At 50.5% G+C, this 23393-nt stretch overlaps 1 pseudogene; it reads left to right on the forward strand.

Annotated features, from left to right (window-relative positions):
- Positions 1-2008: 2008 nt before the first annotated feature.
- On the forward strand, positions 2009-2530 carry LOC115937068 (large ribosomal subunit protein uL23 pseudogene; annotated as a pseudogene).
- The last annotated feature ends 20863 nt before the right edge of the window (positions 2531-23393 follow it).

Genomic DNA, 23393 nt, shown 5'->3' on the forward strand with positions numbered 1-23393 from the left:
GGATACTGAGGTGTTGCTGGGGACCCACCGTGATGTCCTTCGAAATGCTCAAGACAAGAGCCATGCCTTAAATGTAAGGACTTCATTAAGGTGTTTCAGGACATATGGTGGCCTTGGTGGAGAACTCCGGAGAACATATGGTGAGGATGACTTGTTTGATGAAGTCTGAGATCCTAAATGCTGGGGCTGGAACACAAGTGAGGCTGGCAGCCCGACTGGCCACACCCCACCCCGATCCCTCCCAGGCAGCCTTCTCCATTAGGAAGGATGGGTCCTCTACCCAACACACCCCCACTCTTTATTAACATTAGACTTAGTCATTTATTTATTTTTTAAAAGATTTTATTTATTTAGAGAGAGAGCTGAGTGGAGGGCAGAGGGGGAGGGAGAGAGAATCTCAAGCAGACTCCGTGCTGAGTGCAGAGATCGAGCCGGCCTCGGGGTGGGGCAGGGCTCGATCTCACGACCCTGAAATCATGACCTGAGCCAAAATCAAGAGTCTGGACGCTTCACCCACTGAGCCACCCAGGCGCCCCATCATTAGACTTAGTCATTTAAATGTAGTTTGTTAAAAGATCCATATATAAAGCCAAAATACATCTTCAGCAGTAAACTCAGAGATGTTTAAGAGATTTCTTTCTTTTCCCATAACTCAGCTGAGACACCTTTGCCGCCGGAGCGGCAGAACATTAATCACAGTCGATTCATGACCCCTCCTCCTTAGCATCCTGATTTTCTGGAGGTTTACAGAGAGCCAAGGCACTCGGGTGACTTTCCTCAAGGCCACCTGGCCAAGCCTCTGCTGGGACGGCCATTGTTTCGCCCACAGCTTTAGGCCACAGGGAGGGCCCAGCATTCATTCTGCTGCTCCGGGGCCATCAGAGATTGGGGGTGGGGGGGCTCTGCTGCCCCATGCCTCCCTGAGGTCTCCATGGCTCCTGAGATCCTGACCCCAGATTTAGGAGTGTGTAGTTGCTCTAATTCCTTCTACACTGCCTAGGGGATTTTTCTCTAGTTTTAGAAGTGCTGTTAACTGGAAGTAGAGGACGGGAAGGAATGGGTGGTGCTCTCTAGCATGCTGTTTTCCCCAAACTTTATGTCTCTATTCCCCTAAGGACTTAGGTTTTCAAAACCAAAGCCAGAAAGGCATCCCCCCCTTTTTTTTTTTCTGCCCTGCATCTTGGGATTGCACTCATGTGCCTTTGGCAATCAGCAAATGATTGCTTGAGTGGTGTAAAGGACAAAGGATAAATACTGGAGGGAACGGGCTGGTATTTCATTTTTTTTTTTTTAAAGATTTTATTTATTTATTTGACAGAGAGAGATAGAGAGAGAGAGAGCAGGAACACAAGCAGGAGGAGTGGGAGAGGGAGAAGCAGGCTTCCCGCCGAGCAGGGAGCCCGATGTGGGACTTGATCCCAGGACCCTGGGATCATGACCTGAGCCGAAGGCAGACGCTTAACTGACTGAGCCACCCAGGCACCCTGGGTTGGTATTTCAAATACTTGCTACCTCATAGAGGATTTTCACTACCTGATTTAGGGCTTGCAGTAAAGCTACAGTAAGCAAGATCGTGCCATATTGGCCTAAGAATGGACAATAGGATCCAGGGAAGAGTCCAGGAGTAGAACCACACACATTTGGTCAACTGATTATCAACAAAGACATCAAGGTGTCTTTGATGGGGAAAAGAAAGTCTTTAATTTTACGTGATGCCAAAACAACTGAATATTCATATATTAAAAAATGAGCATTGACCCTTACCTCTCATCATACTCAAAAATTATTTTGAAGTAGATTACAGACCTAAACACACAACCTAAAACTATATAGCTTCTAAAAGGGTACAGAGGATAAATTTTTCATGACCTCGCAGAAGGCAAAGTTTTCTTGAACAGGTCACAAAATCACAAACTATTAAAAAAAATTGATACATTGAACTTCATCAAAATTTTTTTTAGATCAAAAGACACTGTTAAAAAAACAGACAAGCCAGCCTTTCACGAAGATGGCGCCGAAGGCTAAGAAGGAAGCCCCTGCCCCTCCCAAAGCCAAAGCCAAAGCAAAGGCTTTGAAGGCCAAGAAAGTGGTGCTGAAAGGCGTCCACAGTCACAAATAAAAGAAGATCTGCACGTCACCTATATTCCGATGACCCAAGACACTGCGTCTGCGGAGGCAGCCCAAATATCCTCGAAAGAGCATCCCCAGGAGAAACAAGATTGATCACTGTGCCATCATCAAGTTCCCCCTGACTACTGAGTCAGCCATGAAGAAAATAGAAGACAACAACACACTTGTGTTCATTGTGGATGTCAAGGCCAATAAGCACCAGATCAAACAGGCTGTGAAGAAGCTCTACGACATTGACGTGGCTAAAATCAACACCTTGATCAGGCCTGATGGAGAGAAGAAGGCATATGTTCGACTGGCTCCTGACTATGAGGCTTTGGATATTGCCAACAAAATTGGAATCATCTAAACTGAGTCCAGCTGGCTAAATCTAAATATAAATGTTTTCACCAAAAAAACCAAAAAAACCAGACAAGCCAGTCTGCAAAGAAATATTCACAGAATATATATCTGACAAAGTTCTGGTATCCAGAATATATAAAGAATACCAATAAATCAATAACAAAAAGACAAAAAAAAAAATTGAAAGAGAGCAAAAGACTTGACCAGACATGTCACAAAAGATTACAAGTGGCCAATAACCAAATGAAAATTGCTCAACATCTTTGTGTTAGGAAATGTGCAATAACATTTCACACCCACTGGAATGACTAAACTTAAAAAGAGCAACAATACCAAATGCTGGTGAGGACATGGAGCAACTGGAACTCAATCATTGTTGGTGGGAGCATAAAATGATACAACCATTTTGGAAAACTGTTTAGCAGTTTCTTATAAAGTGAAGTATACACCTACCTTATTATTTATCAATTCCTTTCCTAAGTATCTAAGAAACATGAAAACACATATTCACAAGAAAAATCGTCCAAAAATGTTCCCAGCAGGTTTATTCATAATAGCAGAAAAACTAGAAACAACCCAAATGTCCATCTGTAGGTGGGTACATAAACAAATTATGTTATCTTCATATAATGGAATAATATTCAGCAATGGAAATGAATAAACTATTACTAGATGCTACATGGCTGAATCTCAGTATGTTGAAAGAAAGAGAAGCACAAAGGAGTACATATGGGATGATTCCATTTTTATGAAGATCTTGAACAGGCAAAACCAATTCATGTTGATAGAAATCAGAACATTGGTTGCCTTGGGATGGGGGTGGGGAGACTGACAGAAAAGTTCTGTCTGGGGATCTAATGTTCTGGAAATCATCATCACATGGTGACTATGATTATAGTTAAGACTGAAGAATAAAAAAAGGGAAATATGGCAACTTTGTGGGTGACAGGAATATGCTGTATCTTGATTGGAGATATGGTTACACAGGTGTATGCATCTGTCAAAACTCATCAGATGTGACACTTAAGATCTATGCATCTCACTGTATATAGAATATACCTCAATAAAAAACAAAAGCCAGTTGCCATGGGCTGGGGAGAGGGGAAGTGAGGAGTTGTGTTTAATGGGTATGGAGTTTGAGTTTTGCAAAATGAAAAATGATGGAGATCAGCTGTACAACAATGTGGATATATTTACACTGCTGAACTGTACATTTAAAAATGGTTAATAAGGCAAATTTTATGTTATGTGTATTTTACAATAAAAACAAACGATATATGCTACCGCAAACAACCTAACAAACTTTATTCATGAAGATTCGAACACAAACAGCCTAATTTCTTAATGTAACATTTATGTGGTCTCTTGAAACAGAAGAGGCAAGGTGAATTGTAGGTTATATTTGGCCCCAATACAGTACAACAGTAAATAAAATAAAACACACAATTATTGCTGTGATCCTACTCTCGGGGCCCCCACTCCCTGGCTGGCTGAGGGTTGGCGGGTAGTGTCCCTCAGCAGTGTGCTGGCTTTCTAGGTTGCACCATGACAGGTTTTGAAGGGAAGTTTTCAGATGCTGGCACAGCTTGTACTACTGGGGGAGAGAAGTTCCAGAAGGACTTCCTGATGAATTTCACCCTGAAGAGCCTGGTTTCTTGTGTACCTCTGTATTGGCTCTTTTCCACCCTTGCTCTCCCCCACTTCCACCCCAGTCCCACCCCACTCCCTGGGCCCAGACACCACCTCACACAGTCAAGGAGTGTTGGTCAAGGTGCCTGGGCTCCTCCCACATTCCACCCTCCGGGGCCTGCAGGCCTGCTCAGTGATGGGGAGCCCTGAAGCACTGGGATCCATGCTTGCCATGTGACATACTTGCCATCGTCCCCGACAAGGATACTGGGTCCAGCCCATCCTCCCTTCTGTCCCAGGCAGAGGATGAGGTCGTTCTGCAAGTCTGGCCACAATGCCCAGCATCCTGCTCACTTTGCAGACATTCAGGAGAACGTGGGGTTGGGGGAGGGGGTCTTGAATTTTCCAGAGGTTGTAACCCTCCTCTCTACTTCCATCATAGCTATACCTGTGCACTCAGCGTGAATCTTCTCCTCCCGCCCCAGCCCGGTGTCATGGTGGCAGGCATGGAAGGTGGTGGCGGTGGAGTGGAGAAGTGAGTGAGCACCACTGTGGACATGAAGGCTCTCTGTAGGGCGGCCTGGCTCTGGGGCTAAGGCACATCATGGACCCTTTTAATTTCAGTCTCTGCCCACCTTGGGGACAGAGAGAGATGGAGCTGGGAGGTTCAGGAGGTGTCTCCCATGAACCCATTTTCTGAGAATGGGGCCCTGCAAGCCTAGCCAGAACCCTAGAGGTTTGCTCATACCGAGAGAAGGCCCTACCTCAGGGATGTGTCAGGTGTGGAGGGGCCTAAGGAAGGAAGAAGGTGAGGGGGCATGATGAGCCCCTGCACTGGGAGGCCTCAGCCCACTAGCCTGGACTCCACAGATAATACCCTACGTGGTCTATGCCAAGTCTATCATCTGTTTGGAAAAAAAAAAAAAAAGTGTGTAGTGCAGGAACTAGCTCAGGGCTTTCTACACGGAGTTCCTCAGCACTGGCTGGGACTCCCCTCTGGCTCTGCCTGCTCGGGAACCAGCCTGAGGCAGGGCTGAGGGCCCAGGGGGCTGAGGAGAGCCGCTCCCCCACACGTGGCTGACGTCCAGGCCCGCTGTGTGGCTGAGGAGTGATGCAGTCAGTGGAATGGGGGTGGAGCAGCTGTGGGGCCCAGATGGGAGGAAGGCAAACAGCAAGGGCACCCTTGAGAAGCAGCGAGTCATGAATCATGCTGTTCATTAACTTGAGCTAATTAGGAGGCAAGTATGAGGGCCATGGCGCTGGGCAATTTGTTAAATTCCCGTTTTTATAGTCCCCACCACCCCTGCTTACGGGGCCCCCACCTCCTCCTCGGTCCTGAGTGCCCGGGGGTGAGTACACGCTTTGGGGGCACTTGGAGTGGACAGCTGCCTGGTGGGAGAGGGAAAGAGGGTTGGCATGCCACACGCCAGGTGTGTGTTAAAGCTTTCACAACGGTTATATCATTTGGTCCTCAATACCCTGGGAGGGGGGACTCATCATTCCCATTTTGGAGATGGGGAAATTGAGGCTCAGAATAGGGAGCGGACTTGCCCAAGTTCTCCAACTAAATTAGACATAGCCTCTGCCCTCCTCACTGCACTGAAGGCAGTCTTACAAGTAAGACTGAAGATACGTCTAGATTTTCTATTCTGACCCCTCCAGTTATGGCTGTCACCTGCCCTAACAATTACCCTCCAGGTCCTTCAGACAACCCCCTTTCCTTGCTGGAGATGGAAACTCCCTCCACGGAGACAGATTTCCATGGCTTGGCTGAAGAGTGCTCCCCAGAAGAGGGAAGGTGGGATTTTCATCTTTTTGAAATAAATGTGAAAAACAGAGGCAAGAACAGCAACTACAGTGTGTTGCAGAGATAGATGGAAGGATGAGCTTAAAACGTCCTAGAGCCTGAGGGGGCCATTAGGTCTGGAGTACAGGGACCAAGGAAGAAGGTGGTGGGGGACAGGGGAGAGGTAGCATTTTATGCCACAGGCATTTTCAGCCGGGGCGAGGGTGTCCAGCTGCTGTTCGGTGTCAGGGGGGCAGCTCAGCAGGGTCTGGGGCTCCGAAGACAGTGGGCTGGAGCCAGCTGGGAAGTCGTGCTGACAAGAGCTCCCCCAAGGAAGGTTTGATCTCGGCACCTCAGAGCCCGCCACAGAGAGCTGCAAATCTGTTTGATGAAGGAAATTTTAGCAGGTGCGCCCGCTGGGGCCTGGGCGCTTGTGATACGGGAGAGTCCAGGGGAACAACCTCGCTTCTGGGCCGTGCCCCGCGCCCCACAGAAGTCTGGGGGTTCCAGATTGTCACCCTGGGCTGCTAGACCCAGCAGCATCCACCTGAGATGCCGGAGCTCGTTCTGACCACCGCAGCTCTGCAGGCCGGCCTGCCCTTGTCTTCCTCACAGCCTTCCCACCGAGGCCTCTGATTCCCCAAGCCCATTTCAAAACTGGAGGCCTCCCAGGGAACAGCAGGAGCCGGAAGGCAAAACGGCAGGCGCACACAGAGGTAGTTCAGCCGCGGTTCTCCACGCACCCCCTCCCACACGCCCACCAAACTGTGCAGGAGACTGGCGTCTTGAAAGCAGCCAAGTGTCCCCTGAAGATGCTCAATGGCAAATGGACAGCGCCTTGAGTCCACCTGGCTGTTCCTTGGAGGCCTGATTTGGTCCAGAAATCCATGCACTGCGGGAGAGCTTAGGTGACAGCACTGAGCAGGGGAACCCGGCAGCCCCAGGCAGCCCTCGCTCCGCACAGGGCGGCTGAGCCACGGTTGTGTTTGCACGCGGAGAGCCAGAGGTGTGGGGGATGGCCAAGGCGTGAGGCCCGCCTGCCCACGATTCCCCGGGGACCGCAGAAGCCCTTTGCTTTTGAAAATCCCGGGGAAGCGGTAAGCTGGGGGAGACAAGAACCCAGCTACGGTTTTGGCACTCTACCCTCTCTGTAATGGGCTGGAAACCCTACAAACTTGCATCACCTTTCCTAATACAATAGATTTGGGGGTTAAAAAGTGTTAGCGTGATGTCTTTTAAATATTTAGAAATATTCCCCACTCCTGCCACCAAAGATGAGTATTTGTTTTTAAAAAAATAAACACTTGGCCAAGACGTCATGTGGTGTCCCTCACACAGGTGAGTGTTGTGCAAGCCAGCCCGCCCACCGGCCGTGGGTGGGGACCTGCCTACAGCTGTCACCGGGCTCCTAACAACTCCTCGGGGTACACCCTGCTCATTAGGCCCCAGCCACGCCCAGCCGCCCAGACTCCCGGTTGAACCGGACTGCCAGGAGCGGGCGGTGCCTCCTTGAACCCTGAGCAGAACAATGGGCTGTGAGGAGTTAACCAGGCCCACAGCCCGAGAGCTGGGTGCTGGAGCTCAGGGGCTCGCTCAGCTATGCCTAGGACGGGCCCATGGGGCCTCCACGCTGGCCAGGCTCCTGTCTCCCTTGGGGCCAGGGAGCAGCAGGGGGGCCCCCAGAGGGAGCCAGCAGAGCTCTAGGCAGGAAAAATAGACATGTGTTTAGAGACTGCCTCCTCAGTGGCGGGCTGAGCCTGCAGACATTATCTCACTCCTGCTCAATGTCCCCCCAGGCAGGTAAGGGATGGGACTTGTTCCTGCTTTATAGCTGAGGCACCCAAGCAGAGAGGATGGGCAGGCAGAGAGAGGTGGTCTCCTCGGTGCAGCCCAGCCCGCGCGGGATGTGGCCCCAGCTGGGCAGGTGTCCCTGCCGGTCCATCTTCCTGCCCCCTGAGATAGGTGCTGCCCCCCAGAGGTAGGGATGTGCCCCCGAAACAGGCTGACTACCTACCCCCCCAGGCTCATCTCAGCTTGCACCGCCCAGATAACCAAGACCTGGCTCCCCTTCCTCCAGGGTGCCCCCCGCCCCTGCTTGTTTGCAGCCTGGCCACCCTCAGGGCACAACGTGGCATGAGGAAGGACGGGGCTGCCCAGCCCGGCCCCGCCTGGGAAGTACATCTCCCGGGTGCTTCTGCTAACTCAGGATAAACCGGATTGGGGTTAGGCAAGTGGCAACATGCTGCTATTTGTGGAGGCTTCTGGACTTCATGCTCCCTCCCATGACAGCGGGAACAGGGAGGGCGGCAGCCATCTCTGCCCAGTCACGCACTCAGGCCTGCCGGGGAGCCCGGATGGAGTCACAGGCTACAGGCTGGAGGCACAGAGTCTGCATGGAGCCTCGGAAGCTGCCAGGAGAGAGCCCTGGCCTGGGACACAGGAAACCCCAACACAACAAACACAGAAAACTCAACCCAGCCACTACCCGCCTGGGGCAGCCTTCCCCTCCTTGGGCTTCCTCTGTCCAATGAAGGGGTTGGATTAAATGAGATCCTCTCACTTCATAATCCCTCCACTGTCATTAGGCTGTGTTCCCTGACTCTTAGCCCTCCAGTGCTTCTCTCAATAAAACCCATTCAAGTTGGGGAATTAGAATTAACCTCTGTCTAAATTAAAGGCCAGGCAGGGAGTGATGGCAGAGGCTGGGCAGGTGCAGCTCTGGGCAGGCAGCCCTGGGGCCTTCTGAGAAGAGTTGAGAGCCAACTGCAAGCCGCGGGACCCTGCCTTGCACCTCCTGCCCAGTCCCAACCCCAAACCTTGACTTTGTGAGGCTTACCCACTCTCCCCAGGTCTCCAAAGCCTGGGCTAAGGCACTTGGGCCAGAGTCCTCCCTGGAGATGTGAGCACAGAGGCTCCGCAGGAGTCATGCCGGATGGGGGCCATGAGCCCTCAGTAGAGAGCCCCTCGAGGTGCCAAGGGCCAGCCACAGGGATTGAGGAGGAGTCAGAAGTCCTCTTAAAACCAACTCTGCTCCGGACATTCCTCCACTAGGAAGGCCCAGACCAAAGAACCTCCAGGTTCTGGAAGCCCTTTTACCTACCACTTGAATTGGCTAATCGTTTGTAGAGTGTGTTTTGGTTGACAAAGCATTTTTCTAGATGTGATGTCATTTGATCCTCAGAGCAACACAATGAGATATTTTCTGATTCTACAGAAGACAAAACAAAAGCTCAGAGTTTAAGCAACTTGCTTAAAGGATCCCAACCAGGAAGTGGAAGAATCAGGACCAGGAGCCTGGTGGTCAAGTTCCAAGAACAGTGCTCTTTCTAGGATACCATGTCCTTCTCTCCAGGCCCTAGGGATGCAGAAACACTCCACTGGGACTCAGACAATAGGCTGAGGATCTCCCAGCTAGCAAGGGTATGTGTCTGCTATGTGTCTGCAGTCCAAAGGGCCTAGAGAACGACCCTACTGTTGACCTGGGCCCATGCCGGGTCCCTAGAGAAGGACAGTGACGCAGTTTCTCTCTAGCAGGTCTGAAACTCAGGGAAAACCTTCCCTGAGGCTTGAAAGGATTGGATTTTCCTCCTGCTAAACCCCGTGATGTTCTTTCTTAGAGGAAGTGACCCAGTAGCTGCCTTCAAATCTCTGAAAAGCCACAAGAAACAGGGAATGGCCATCTTCTGTGGGGACCGTGGACAGAAGGATCAGGAAACAGATGGAACACAGTGTAAGGAAGGACCACATAAAGATGAACTCTCAGGCCATGAGAACTGCCTGGGGATGTGACTGGCTGCTTTGTAAGGTGGTAAGGTCCCCGTCACTGGAGGAGTTCACACGAAGACTAAGTAACCATTCTGCCCTGAAAATGTTATATAGGAAACTCAACCCCTAGAATGCTAAGTGGGAAGAATGAACTACATGATAATAACACTTCTTCATACCAAGAGCTTGTGACAAAGTGGGAATTATTTCAGATTCTATTTGCACCTCAGACTCTCACCTATGAGCACCATATTGGATCAAGACAGAGTTTTTGCTGAGTGTCTCTGTTGCCTGCTGTGACAGACTGGGATGGAATGGAGGGAAGGGGTCAATAAGTAGGGATGGGGGTGAGTATGGTAGCCCCCAAACCATAGCAAGGTCTGACATGGGAAGGTTCTCCTGGAGCTCCATGCTCTGAGGGCTGAGTGTGTTGAGGCCATTGTTATTTGCCCTCCCTAGAGGAAACTGGGGCATTCCCATTGATTTGGGCAGCTAGCCACAGATTTGCTTAAGCCCATGGCAGCTGTCCCCTTTGCCACAGTGACCAAAATGAGTTATCAGGCCAGGTCAAGGTAAGCCCCACCTTGGCCATGAGTGTTGGCCAGCTATCTATGTCCAGGAGATAGGTGGCTGAGTCATGGGCCATTTCTTAGCAGCTGGCCTGGATCTTTCACATTGAGGAAGGGCTTGGGACACCTGAGTACCTGGAATCTGGAATGTGGAATTGCAGGTGGAGAGATTTGGCACTAGCATCCCAGGCCATCCATGGGATACCCCAAGCTACAAAATTGTCTGCCACAGTGCCCTGAGGGTTAGGAGACACCAGACCATCCCCCTCCTCCAGAAAGTCTCCCAGGATTGTGCTCAGTTGATGAATAGAAGCAGTATCCCTTCCCCATCCCACCCCCACCATCCTCTATGGACACCAACCTCCTGCTTGGTGTTTGGTTTTTCCCTGGAGGCGTGTACTGCCAACATAGAGAAGTTAGGGATGGGGGCACCCAGGCTTGGCCCAGCCTGGCCCATGTTCTTCTAGGAGTCCTGGGAGCTGCTCCCACTCATTCCTTCAATCAGTCAATGCTTACTGAGCACCCATGCACCTGCAAACCAAAAAGAACAATCACCTCATAGAAAAATGGGCAAAGTATATGAACAGGCAATTCCCAGGCCTGGCCTTGCCACTGATTTGCTGGGTAAATTTGGGCAAGTAACTTAGCCATTCTGTGACTGTTCCCTTCTCTGTCAAATTAGGATAATAATGGTTCCAATTCACTGGGTTACTGTGGAAAGTGAATGAGATCATCCACACATTATGGGTGGAATTGTGTCCCTCACAAATTCAGATGTTGAAGCCTAAGCCCCAGTCCCTCAGAATTTCAATTTATTTGGAGATAAAGCCTTACAGGGGTGAGCAAGTTAAAATGAGGCCCTTAGGGTAGGACCCTAATCCAATCTAACTGGTATCCTTAGAAAAAGAGGAGGAGACAAAAAGACGGGCACACAGAGAGACCGTGTGAAGCAGTAACAGGAAGATGGCCATCTGCCGGCCAAGGAGAGAGGCTTCAGGGGAAAGTAACCCTATGAGCACCCTGATCTTGGACTCCCAGCCTCCGGAACTGTGAGAAAATACATTTCTTTGTGTAAGCGCCCCTCCAGCAGCCCTCGCCGACTAATACAGCACCTCAAGCACTAGAACAGCATCTGGCATGTAGTACACACTCAGTAAGTACTAATTACTCCCATAAATATTATTGTTTATCTTAGCTGTATACACACCACTTTAATTTCCTATTGCTGCTGTAACAAATGACCACAAACTTTTTGGCTCACGATAGCACACATGTATTATCTTATAGTTCTGTAGGTCAAAAATCCCACTGGGCTAAAATCAAGGGTTCTGCAGAGCTGCGTTCCTTCTGGAGGCTCCAGAGAAGAATCCATTTCCTTGCCTTCTCCAGCTTCTAGAAGACACCTGCCTTCTTTGTCTAGGTCCTTTTCCTCCACTTTAAAGCCAACAGTGTAGCATCTTCAAATCTATCTTTCTTTTGACCCTCCTGCCTCCCTCTTATAAAGACCCTTATGATTACATGGGGACCACCCAGATGGCCCAGGATAACCTTCTTGTCTCAAGGTCCTAACTTAATCACTTCTGCAAAGTCCCTTTTACCATAAAAGGTCACATATTCACAGATTTGGGGGATTCGAACATGTACATCTTTGGGAGAAGGGGCATTATTCTGCCTACCACACATACAATCTATTATTAAGTGACAAAGGAAGCCACAGAACAATGCATATTAGGTTAATTTCATTTATGTAAGAAGATACTAAATCAATTTAGACAGAGAGAAACTCAAAAAACTATTAACTGTGAGATTTTCTGGGGAGGGACTTGGGGCTTTGACATTTTGGGTATTGTTTTCTTTTTTTTACAGTATGCACATATTCATGAATTACTTGTGGAATTTTTAGAAATTTTAAACAATTCAAAGAAAAAAGGAAGAGATGTGTCCTCATCCTTGTGGAGCTGAGTCTAGAGACATCAGACAAATCAACAGCATCAAAACCTCTCAGTAAGTTTTCTGAGAAGTGTGAGCAGAGCACGGTGGCAGCTGGGGTGGGGGCCCCTCACTGCCTGAAGTGACACCTTTGCTGAGTTCTGAAGAAAGAGAAGGAGTTCCCCAGGTAGAGAGGAGGGAGGGGAGTGTCGCCCACGACAACGGGCCTAAAGGGCTGAGTCCAGGCCCATGAAGAGGCGATGGGCAATAGGCAAGGAAGCTCGCACCTGCTGAGCCCCCAGCTGCTGGGTCCTGTGCTGAGTGGTGTTGTGGACATGTCCTCATTGGGTGGAAGGGAACCAAGGCTGTATATGTTGATGGAAGAGAGGGTCCGGACTGGATGAGAAAGGGCATGGGAGAAGGTGGCAGGCGGCTGGGCAGGGTCTGCTCCTGGAGCAGCTGATGCAGACAAGGAGGGGTGAAGAAGGGGACAGGGAGGGCCAGCGCTGGAGGCAATACCTTCCCTCACCCCACACCCCACTTCTAGGTGCCCCATTCACATCCTCAGCCCCCAGGCAGGTGTGGGTTGCAGGTCAAGCTCTCAGGCAGCCCCTCTAGGGCTGAGGGTACTTCCAGGCCTCACCCCAGACCTGCTGCCTCAGGGCTGACTCGAGGTCTCCATGTGGTGCCCGAGGCAGCTGGCCACAGACCTGGCCCGGGTCATCCTGGCAGCAAGATGATCGCACTAAACCATTTCTTGCAGTCCTTTGGGGCGCTCTAACAAAATGTCACAGGTAGGTGGCTTATGAACAACAGACTTTCTTTCTCACATTTCTGGAGGCTGGAAGTCTGAGATCAGGGTGCCAGCATGATTGGATGAGGGTCCCTCTCTGGGTTGCAGACTGCTGACTTCTTATTGTGTCTTCACATGTGGAAGGGGGGCGACGGGGATCTCTGGGGCCCCTTTTATAAAGGCACGAATCCCATTCATGACCTAATCACCTCCCAGCGGCCCCACTTCCTAATACCACACCTGGGGACTTAGACCTCAACATACGAATGGGGGGGCACCAACATTCAGATCACAGCACCCCTGAAGGGTTCCCAAGTGGGGATGAGGCTGAGTCTGCGGACAGAGGGGCCTCAACCTATGGCCTTCTACCCGGTGTGCTTGTCCTGACTCACAGAGCGAACACAGCCATGTCCTGAGGATGTCACTGCAGACGTGACCGAAGGTACCCATCAGCGGCAGAGGGAAGAGGTGATGGGGTGCGTGGGATCAGATGAGGTGGTGGCCAGGGGCACGCTGGCCCAGATGATGGGCTCAAAGCTCTGCTCTGCCAGTTTCAAGCTGTGTGACCCTAAACATGTTACTTAACCTTTCTGGGTTTCAATCTCCCCATCTCTACAGTGGAGTAATGATAGTATGACTATTAAGTGCTTGGAACAGCGGGAGCATAGGGAGGCCTGCTGCTTAAGCGGTAGTGGTCACTCCTGTGGACTCCCCATGATGTCCCAGCTGGGCCTAGCAGCAAAGGGCCCCTTCGGGGTCTCTGCGCTACCATGTCCCTACCCTCAACCAGCCACTCGCTCATACCTGCTCCTGGGGCCCAGGGGGTGGCCCTGGGAAGGGAAAGGAGTGCTGGCTCGGGGGGTGGGGAATGTCAGTAGCCATGGGCCCTAGGGGGGGTGGGGTGGGGGAGAAGGAGGAAGCAGGGGTTCCAGAGTAGCAGAGACCTCCGCGGGGAGGTTTGCCCAGGGCAAAGACTGTGGGTCAGCACACGGCTGGCTTTGGGGTGTCGGAGACAGCCTTTACGGGAGCCAGAGGTGTCCGTTATTATCTCTGGAGCTGTTGCGAAAATTTCCAAATAGAATTATTTTTAAGTCACTTTAACCAGACAGAAGATCTGTACGCCAGGCAGCACTTTTGAGAAGGCGGGCATAAGTGTCACCCAGTCAGGGAAACGCTGAGGAGTCTGGGTCCTCTCGGGGAGGTCTCTGGCTTCGGAATATTAAAATCACTCAAGGAGAGGAGAGGCGTGTTGATCCCTCGGAGCCCAGGTACCTCCCACAGGGGGCCCAGCTCACACACAAAGCGAAGAGTAGAGCCTCAGTCCAGAGGAGCTCAACAAAACAGTCCTGGTTTGTAAATTAGTGGCAGAGCTGGGAAACAGTAGCTACCTGTGGTTTTCTAATTCCATTGCCCGACGGGAGTGAGGGGCATCATTCGGGTGTGAAGTGCAGGCTATCAGTTCACCCATGGGTTAGGGATTCTCAGAAAAGGCTTGACCAAGGCAGGGGTGGAAATGATTGCAGAGGAAGCTGCCACAAACTAGCTGTGTAGCCTCGAATGACTTGCTTCTCTCTGGGCTCCCCCTCCCTCGTGCTGTAATAAGGAAGGACAACTGCATAGCATTAATCACGATGCGGGGCTTACTACGTCTGAGTCACCTCATGTGCATTATCTCACATAAGCCTTCCAACAACCCTGGGCAGTAGGTATCTGAATCCTCAGTTTGCAGATGAAAAATGGAAGTTCAGGGAGGTTAAGTAACGTGCCCCAGGCCATTCAGCTAATGAGAGACCCAGCGCGGGTGGAAAGCCTTGAAAGGCCGCTAATGCCACGCTGGATCCCTCCGGGTCAGCTCTGCACTCCATCCTCTGCATGACAAATCAGGGGAAGCCACCTGGGTGTCGTTGTGCTCCACCTCAGGGCCGGCCAGAGAGGCCACGAGGGCCAGGCTCTGGGCCAGGAGGGCAGGGACCGGGCGGGGATGGCCCCGGCCTGCCACCAGCAACCCGCCCCCCCGGAATGTGAGGGGCAGAGACGAGAGCCCCAGCACCTTCACAAGACGCACACTCTGTTCTGTCCTCACAGGCCTGAGAAAGGGGACTGCCTTGAGTTTCCCCTGAGCTCCTCTTTCCAAGAGCTCACACATATCCTTTACATGGGCAGCTTCTCACTCTTCCACTTAACATAATAATAATCTCCATGGAAACCCCTCCGAAGGACCTTTCCAGCCAGGGCTCAGGACCACCTCAAGCAGGGGATATCATCACCACCCTCATCGTCATCTTCACGGTCCACCGAGGCAGAGAGGTGGCCAAGTGCCGGGGCTGCAGTGTCACTCATAGCTCTGCAAAGACCAGCTGGGTGGCCTTGGACAAGTCACCGTCTGTCGGCCTGAGCTTCCCCATCTAGAGCCCGGGCACGGTTAGAAGGACTAAATGCAGAGTGGACAGGCAGAGCGAGCACTCAACAATGAGAGCTTTTTTTTTTCCGGGTCCTTTTTTTCAAATAAACTATTTTTTTAAAGGCTCACAGCAAAACTGAGAGGAACATGCAGAGATTTCCCACATAGCCCACGGCCCCACACAGGCGCAGCCTCCTCGACCATCCACATCCCCGACCAGAGCAGCACAGCTGACCACGAACCTGAGTCAGTCAGGTCAGCCCACGAACGACACGTCATTGTCACCCAAAGCCCATAGTTTACACTAGGGTTCACTCTTGCTGTTGTACGATCTGTGGGTTTGGATGAAGGTATAATGCCATCTCTCTCCATCATTATGGCATCACACAGAGTAGCTTCACTGCCTAGAAAGCCTCTGTGCTCCACCTAGTCAGCCCTCCCTCCCCTCTAACCCTGGGCAACCGCTGATCTTTCTATGGTCTCCGTAGTTTTGCCTTTTCCAGAAAGTCATGTAGTTGGAATCATACAGTATCGTAGCCTTTTTGGTTTGGCTTTTTTCACATAGTAAGAGGCATTTAAGGTTCTTCCTTGTCTCTTCATGGCTTGGTAGCTCATTTCTTTAGTGCCGAATGATATTCCATTGTCTGGATGGACCACAGTTTATTTTTCCATCCATCAACTGAAGGATATCTTGGTTGGCAATTATGAATAAAGCAGCTATAAACATCTGTGTGCGGGGGTTTCAACTCATTTGGGTAAAAATACCTAGGAGCCCCATTGCGGGTTCATAAAGAGTATGTTTAGTTTTGTGAGAGACTGTCAAACTGTCTTCCAAAGGAGCCGTGCCATTTTACATTCCCACCAGCAATGACTGTGGCTTTTATTTTTATTTAGAAATAAAAAGTGCCTTGCTTAAGATTACACAGCCATTAGTTGGCAGAACAGGGACCAAAAAGCAATCCTTCTGGTTCCACACTGTGGGCGGTTTCCCTTTGACCACGTTGCCCGTCAGCTAGACAAGCCAATCTCCTGCCCTCACAAACACGTTCACACTTACTCACCATTGCTTTTGAAACCTGATTCTTGGTGCGGATGTATCCCAAAGGATTCCTCTTCTGCCCCGTCTGTCTGTCTGCTTCCTGTATCTGAAAGGCTTGTGATGCTCTTGCACAGTGTCCAGGTGTTCCAAGCTCACCTGTACCTGGAGGAGAACCAGGTGGCTCTGGGAAGCCCCTCCTCCTTTCAGAGCCAACCCAGCCAGCCCCAGAGTCCTAGGAGTCACCGTGCCCTCATCAGGACTGGCAGAGGAAAAGAAATGACCCCCACACCCACCCCTCAGTCCAACTCCAAGTCTGCCTGTTCTGCCTTCCTTCCTGAGGTAAAATTCACATAGCGAAGTCATTTTAAAAGTGTACAATTCAGTGGCGTTCAGTATATTCACAATGTTGTGCAACCACCACGTCTACCTAGCTTTAAAACATTTTCACCCAATTCCACCTCTTTTTCAAAGAAAACCCCACACCCACTAAGTTGTCACTCCCCCTTCTTCCTTCTCCCCACCCCTGGCAACCACCAACCATTTGCCTCTTTGGGTTTACCTACTCTGGTCATGGAATAAACAGAATCTGTGTCCGGTTCCACACACATTTCTCAGACCACCCTTTCTGTAACTTCCTGGGGAAGGAGGAGGAGCAGAGACTCCTCTTGCTGCCTTTGTCTCTGACCCTGCTCCCCCTGCCCACAGTGTCTGTGATCCAGTTCATCCATTCTGTTTCTTTTTTTTTTTAATTTGTCATGAGCAAAGGATTTTGATGGTTCCTAAATTCATTCAACAAATAGTTCATGAGCTGGCAGGGGAGACAGGGAAATAGTCATTACAGCAGTGTGATCAGGCAATGCTATGGATTCTTCAGAGAGGCGTGGAGCCCGTACGTACCCCAGCCTCAGGGTGAGGGTGGTCAGGGAAGGGAACAATGGGGCTGGGGCCCCCATCTGTCTTGTTCACCTGTTTCCTCGGGACTTAGTACACTTCCTGGCACATAGAAGAGGATGAATGAACAAGTCAATCAACCAATTAATGCAGCTCTCAGCTAAGAGCTGAAGGATGAATACAAATCTGCATAGCGTATCTGAAGCCTCACAGGCAAAGGTTCCCCTGCTTTAGCACACAGAAAGACAGCTCAGTCTAGATGAATGTGGAAGGGAAGGGGGAGGCAGGTGGGAGGAGATGAGGCCAGAGCAGGCAGGGCCTTGGAAACTACCTGAAGGAGCTTGACTTTCCCCTGAGTGGGAAGAGGAAGGGTTTTAAGCAGATACGCATTCTAGAAACTCATCTTTCTAATCCGGATTAGAGATTATGATGATATGATGATGTGCCAGGAGGACAGAACAGACATCATTCTTGTCCTCCTCCGGCTGATGTTTCAATGGGAAACAGAGGTACTTAATATATCCTTAAAATAATTAATTCAATAGTCACAAGGGCACAAGGTGTTCTGAGGGATGTCCTGAAGACAGTGACTTTTGGATCGAAACCCGACAAATAAACAAGATTTGGTTAATTAAAGAGAGGCAAAGAGCTTTCCAGACTACACGGAAGCTTTTAGGAAGGTCCTGAGCAAAACGTGCTAAAGGAAGTGAGAAAAGTCTAGTATGACGGCTGTGCTCAGTGTGAGGCTGGGAGTTTGACCAGATGGGGCTGGGAGATACGTGGGGCTCAGACCCCAAAGAACACTCTTACACATTTTGGACTTACCCTAAGTCAAATAGGAAGTCTTGAATGATGTAAGCAGGATCCAATTTTGAAAAATGGAACAACTGCATTTCTCTTCCGTGTTGCTGTGCATGTGACCTTCTTCCTGGTCACTGCAATCATCTGCTTGCTTTGGAAGTGAAGTTAAGATTAGCAAAGAAAAAAAAAAATGTGAAGGAGATAAGTACTGTTTAGCTTCTGACATCCAAAATAGAATTTTTTTCAGCCAGACAGTAGTCTTGAAAGACAGTCATTGGTTAAGAAATAGGGTATTCTGGATGTCTTTAACTTCCTCTTTAAGATATCAAGAAGCAAACCTGACAGAATTGATGGTAGAGCTTCACTTCAGGAAGCAAACAGAGGAGAAAGCCCTGCTCTTAGGTCTGGAGGATATTGGGGAGGAGGCTAGACAGGAAGCAAGTGTGGAAGGAAGTCAGGTGTGTGTCCTAATCACCCATCTTCCATTTGAAGTCCCAAGCAGAGGTGTGTTAGATTGGGGGCAGTGGGGGAGGGGGGAGTGTGATTTCTGTACGTATCTCTCTAGAGGTCTTCACATCAAAGTAAACTTCCGTGTGGTTAGGCACAGGGAAGGTTTGAATTTAACCTTATCTATTGTGGTTGTGAGTTCAAGCCCCACGTAGGGTGCATTTAACCTTCTCAAACCACCCTGGGCTCCCATGTTACAATGATGGCTACACTAGATCTTTAGCTGTGGGTTTTGTATAAGAAACTAACCAGAAGCAGATAGTTTGAAAGCCTAAGCTTTTAAAACAAAAATGCATTGAACAAGTATTGACTATGGCCTGTCATTCAACAGCTAGTTCTAGTACAATCCCTGGGCCTCAGAACCTGTAGCAGCAGCAAGTAGACTGCGAACTCTCTGAAGCTCCCAATGCCCATTGCAATCAAGCATAGCTGTGGTGGATGATGGACCAGGAAGAACTTTCCAGAAGGAAAAGCCCGGAGACACAGACAACGGACAAAAGAATTCTTCCCAGACAACAGAACAGCGGCTGCCAGAGGGGCTAACCAAGCGTTTTACTCCACTGCGCAGGAGGGAGGTCTTTACTCCTCCAGCCTATTAGCAATGGATCATTTTTAAGAACTAGTGGCCGACGTGCTCCCTTTTCTGAATAGGGGTCTTTACCTCAGTTACCACATACTCATTCCACCTGGTATAGCTACACCTGAAGCCCATGGAGAGGATTACACATCGCCTGATAATCCTGGGCCTTGATTTGCATGAGGTTTTGGGGTTGTCTCCCCTGGAGAGGGAAGGGGATAATTCAATACATGGGAAGAGGGGGGCACATGAATGTTCGGGTGGCCAAAGGGCCGCCTATGGCAGAGACTGCTAGTTGCTTCCTCCAGCATCCATTCTCCCCTTCTTCCTTACCAACATAACCCCCAGTTTTATTACTAAGATTGTATTTAAGATTGTACTTCTCAGACTCCCTTGCAGCTAGCTCTGGCCTTAGGAGTAAGTTCTAGCTAATAAAATATGAACAGAAGTGTCATAAGGTTTCCCAGGGAAGGAGTCAAAATAAAAGTGTGTGTGTGGTAGTGGGGGAGGGCGCCTGGGTGGCTCAGTCGATTAAACGTCTGACTCTTGATTTTGGTCCAGGTAATGATCTCAGCTGGGCATGGAGCCTGCTTGGGATTTTCTCTCTCCCTCTCCCTCTGCCCCCTACCCCTGCATGCGCGAATTCTCTCAAAAAAAGGGGGCGGGGAGAAAAAAATAAAGGGGGTAGAGGATGCCCCTCTCCCATTCCTCCATACTGCTTCTTGGAAAATAAATACAATGGCCAGAGTTTGCTGGAAATTGGGTCATGGGGAATTAGGGTCGCCCATGGGAATAGACAAGAAAGAACAGCTGGAGGACCCTGGCCCCTGATGACTTCATGAAACCATCAGCCCAGCCCTTCACCTCTGGCTCCAGACTGTTGTAGGCAAGAATAAAACCCTGCGTGTTCAAGGTTCTGTTTGTTTGGGTTTTCAGTCCCAGGCAGCTCAAAGGAATCCTAACTGATAGATCTCTAGTCTAGGCTTGGAGCAGGAGACTTACATATCAGTTGGGTGGTAGGACCCCAGATCCTGCAGCGGCAGGAAGCAGACTGTGGACACACAACATCAGTTTGGGCGGCAGCATGTGGAGTGGAAGTGGCTCTGGACGAGGATGGTGGCATCGGGGCTGGCTAGAATATTCAGATTTGAAACCTGCCTAGGAGGTGAGAAGGACGGGGCGGTGTGCTGCCCTGAGGCAGGTGGTGAGGAAGAGTCGACGCTCATGCGTAGGAAGAGGGAGGCAAAGGAAACGGCAGACCCAAGAAGGAGCGGGGAGCAGGGCCCGCTGCTGTGCAGTGGTCAAGGGCATGCAGGCTGCGCTGGGTGGGATTTGGTCACAGGGAAGCAGGGTTGGGGCCGTGGGGGTGGCAGCCACCCGCAGGGGGGGCAAGGGAAGAGGGGGTGAGAGGGGTTAGCAAGTGGCCCAGCAAGGGAAGATATCTCCCCCTCCCCCCACCCCGGCCCTCCTCAGCTGGGAAGCTGCCCCAGGAGGAGGGGTCCAGGGAGGTTCTTGGCATTTTTAAGATGGGTGAGACTTCACCTCGTTTCATGCTGGTGGGAAAGCAAGGGGGCCTTGGAGAGGTAAAGGTCCACGACAGCAAAGGAAGAAGAGGACACAGGCTCCCGAGGCTCCCTGAGAACAAGGACCCCGTGGCACCCAGAGCTGGGCGGTGCGGCGAGCCTGGGGGAGGGGGGGCAGGTTGCTTCTCTGCTAAGGCAGCTGAAGGAGGGAAAGTGGCAGACAAGCTGATAAGGCTGTAGATGATAGGGTGAGGAGATCCCCTTCTGATGGCCTCCGTTTTCTGCGAACTAGCCGTGATGTCATCTGTGGTAAGTGAGGGGGTTGGAGAAGATTTGGGAGAGGAGGCAGTTGGAGCACCCCCTTTCTGAGGAACACGAGAGAGAACTGGCCAGGAAAGCACAAAGGGTGAGGCTCAGGCCGGGCTGGAAGCTTGCGCTGGTGGCAGCGCCCGTCTGCAAGGCTCTTTCTCCAGAAGGAAATTCCTCTTCCGGCTTTCCCGGCCTGCGTGGGCTCCAAGCTGCAGGCCTGCCTTTGCGCTCAGCAGGACGTGTGCACCTGCAAATCCTGTCCACTCCTCGAATTAACATGCCTCCCCACCCAACTCCTCCTCTTGCCCTCTTGCTCCTCTGGGTTTGATTTCTGGAACCAGTTATCTTGGACTCCGCAGGAGCACCTTCTTGCCATTCTGAGCCCACGCAAACTCTGGCTGTCCCCCGGGCTCTAGGCAGGGCCTCCTCCCTGCTCGTCCAGGCCTCCTTCCTTCTTTTCACCACCCACCCCTGTCCTGCACATCTGGTGCCTTCAGCTTCCTCGAATGAGACTGTCACCGTGTCACTCCCCATTCAAAACCGCTCTGCAGCTCCTAAGACCTCAAAATAAAAGCTCTCATTTCTGCTTACTTTGGGGATCTTGGCTTAAATGCCACGAGTTCTGGGAAGCTTCCCTAGATTAGGGGAAGTCCCAGTGGTACCTGCACCCGTGACACCTTATAAGTCTTCTCTGAGACTCTCAGTAATTACTCGATCCCGTGTCACTAACAACGGCAGGGAGTGCGCGCGCGCATGCGCACAGGCACAGGCTTCCTTATCGCGCCCATCTCCCCAGCGCAAGGATGTTACCTGCCTGACCAACTAATGACAAAGCCAAGCCTGTCGGGCCCTTGGGATCTCAGGTTAAATTTCCATCACCCCCTAAATCAGCCCATGCTTCAGGTACTGGGGACTCCTTCCCAGGCCCCAAAGCTGCCCCCCCCACCTCCTCCCGCACCAGGGTGTTTGCTCCGACGGCTCCCTCTGCTCACGTGCTCGTGCTCCAGTCCCTCTTGTGCAGACGTGCACGCCCCCCCCGCTCCCCGCCCCCCGCCCGTCTAGCCCAGGGCCCTTCTGCTGCGGACTCTTCTCTGAAACCTCCACCGGCCACAGGCCAAACCCCAGAGCGTCTGCTTCCGGAATGCCTGCCGTCCCCATCCTTTCACTCCCATCACACTAGAACCTTGAGGGAAGCTTCCAGTTTGTAGTCAATCGATACAGCAAATGAAAATGTTTGATCGTGGAGCAAAGAACCGCTTTCTGTTAACACGTGTATGAATAGTGTCCTATACAACCGTATCCCCAGTAGCGACTTTCAGGGTTGCCACGCACTTAGTAGGGACACAAAAATATTTTTCAACGAGTAAGATATTTTCTCCCTCATATCCGTAGGAATATGGTGGCAACAGTCTCTGTCTACACATCAATTTGGAAAATTAATTTATAAATGCCATTGTCCTGTGTTTACAACATGAAAAAGATGTCTGTTTTCACCAGCGAACAGAGTCGGTCTTTTCAGGTTTATTCCATCTTTACTTGAGAAACAAACGCATGCCTTATGCAGCGGATCAAGGTAGTGACTATATTTGCCAGCGTACCAGACACGACACTGTGTAAGGGCAAAGGAATTTCTCCTGCAGCTGATAATTTCAACACGTTCAGTAACATTTGTCTCTTGGGCTTCTGAACAAGACCATGAATGTGGAGCCATCTGAAACCTATGAGACCCTACAACAAGGGACCGACTATATTGCCATTCATACTTACTAGTTTATTTTCTGTGCTGATGTTTCCCGATTGCTTTCTAGTTGAGAAAATAGACTCATTGGGATTCTGAAAAATACTGCCTAACTATAAATCCATGGAAACAGAAAGCAGATCGATGGTTGCCAGGAATGGGGGGGCAGGGGGAAATGGGGAGCAATTACTTGATGGGTCGGGGTTCCTTTTGGTGTGAGGAAATGTTTTGGAACTAGGCAGGAGTGTGTGTCTTGCATGACACTGTGAAGGTACTAAATCTCGCTGAATTGTTCACTCTGAAAGGGTTGCTATTAGGTTATGTGAACTTCACCTTAATTTAAAAAGTCGCATATGATTTAAATAATACTGAATACTTCACTGAATGTCCTACAAGGCAAGGCAGTGCTGTATTCTAGAACAGCCCTAGATCAAAGGCCCCACAGCACCCTGCACCTTGCCTTGCCTTTGGGTAAGGAACGGGGTCCCCCCATGTCTAAGCAGGGCCATGTCCTCAAAGTGTCCTTGGAGACACCCAGCTGAACACCATTACAAACCAAGCCACACGCTGCTGAGTGTCTGTGTTTTCCTTTGTTTCTCCTTTGGCTGACACCAGGACTTGGTAAGGTGTGTTTTGTTTGATTAAGGACTTTTCTAGTTCCAGA

The sequence above is a fragment of the Leptonychotes weddellii genome, chromosome 10, assembly GCF_054177405.1.
Source record: "Leptonychotes weddellii isolate Sample4059 chromosome 10, ASM5417740v2, whole genome shotgun sequence".
Taxonomy (NCBI): domain Eukaryota; kingdom Metazoa; phylum Chordata; class Mammalia; order Carnivora; family Phocidae; genus Leptonychotes; species Leptonychotes weddellii.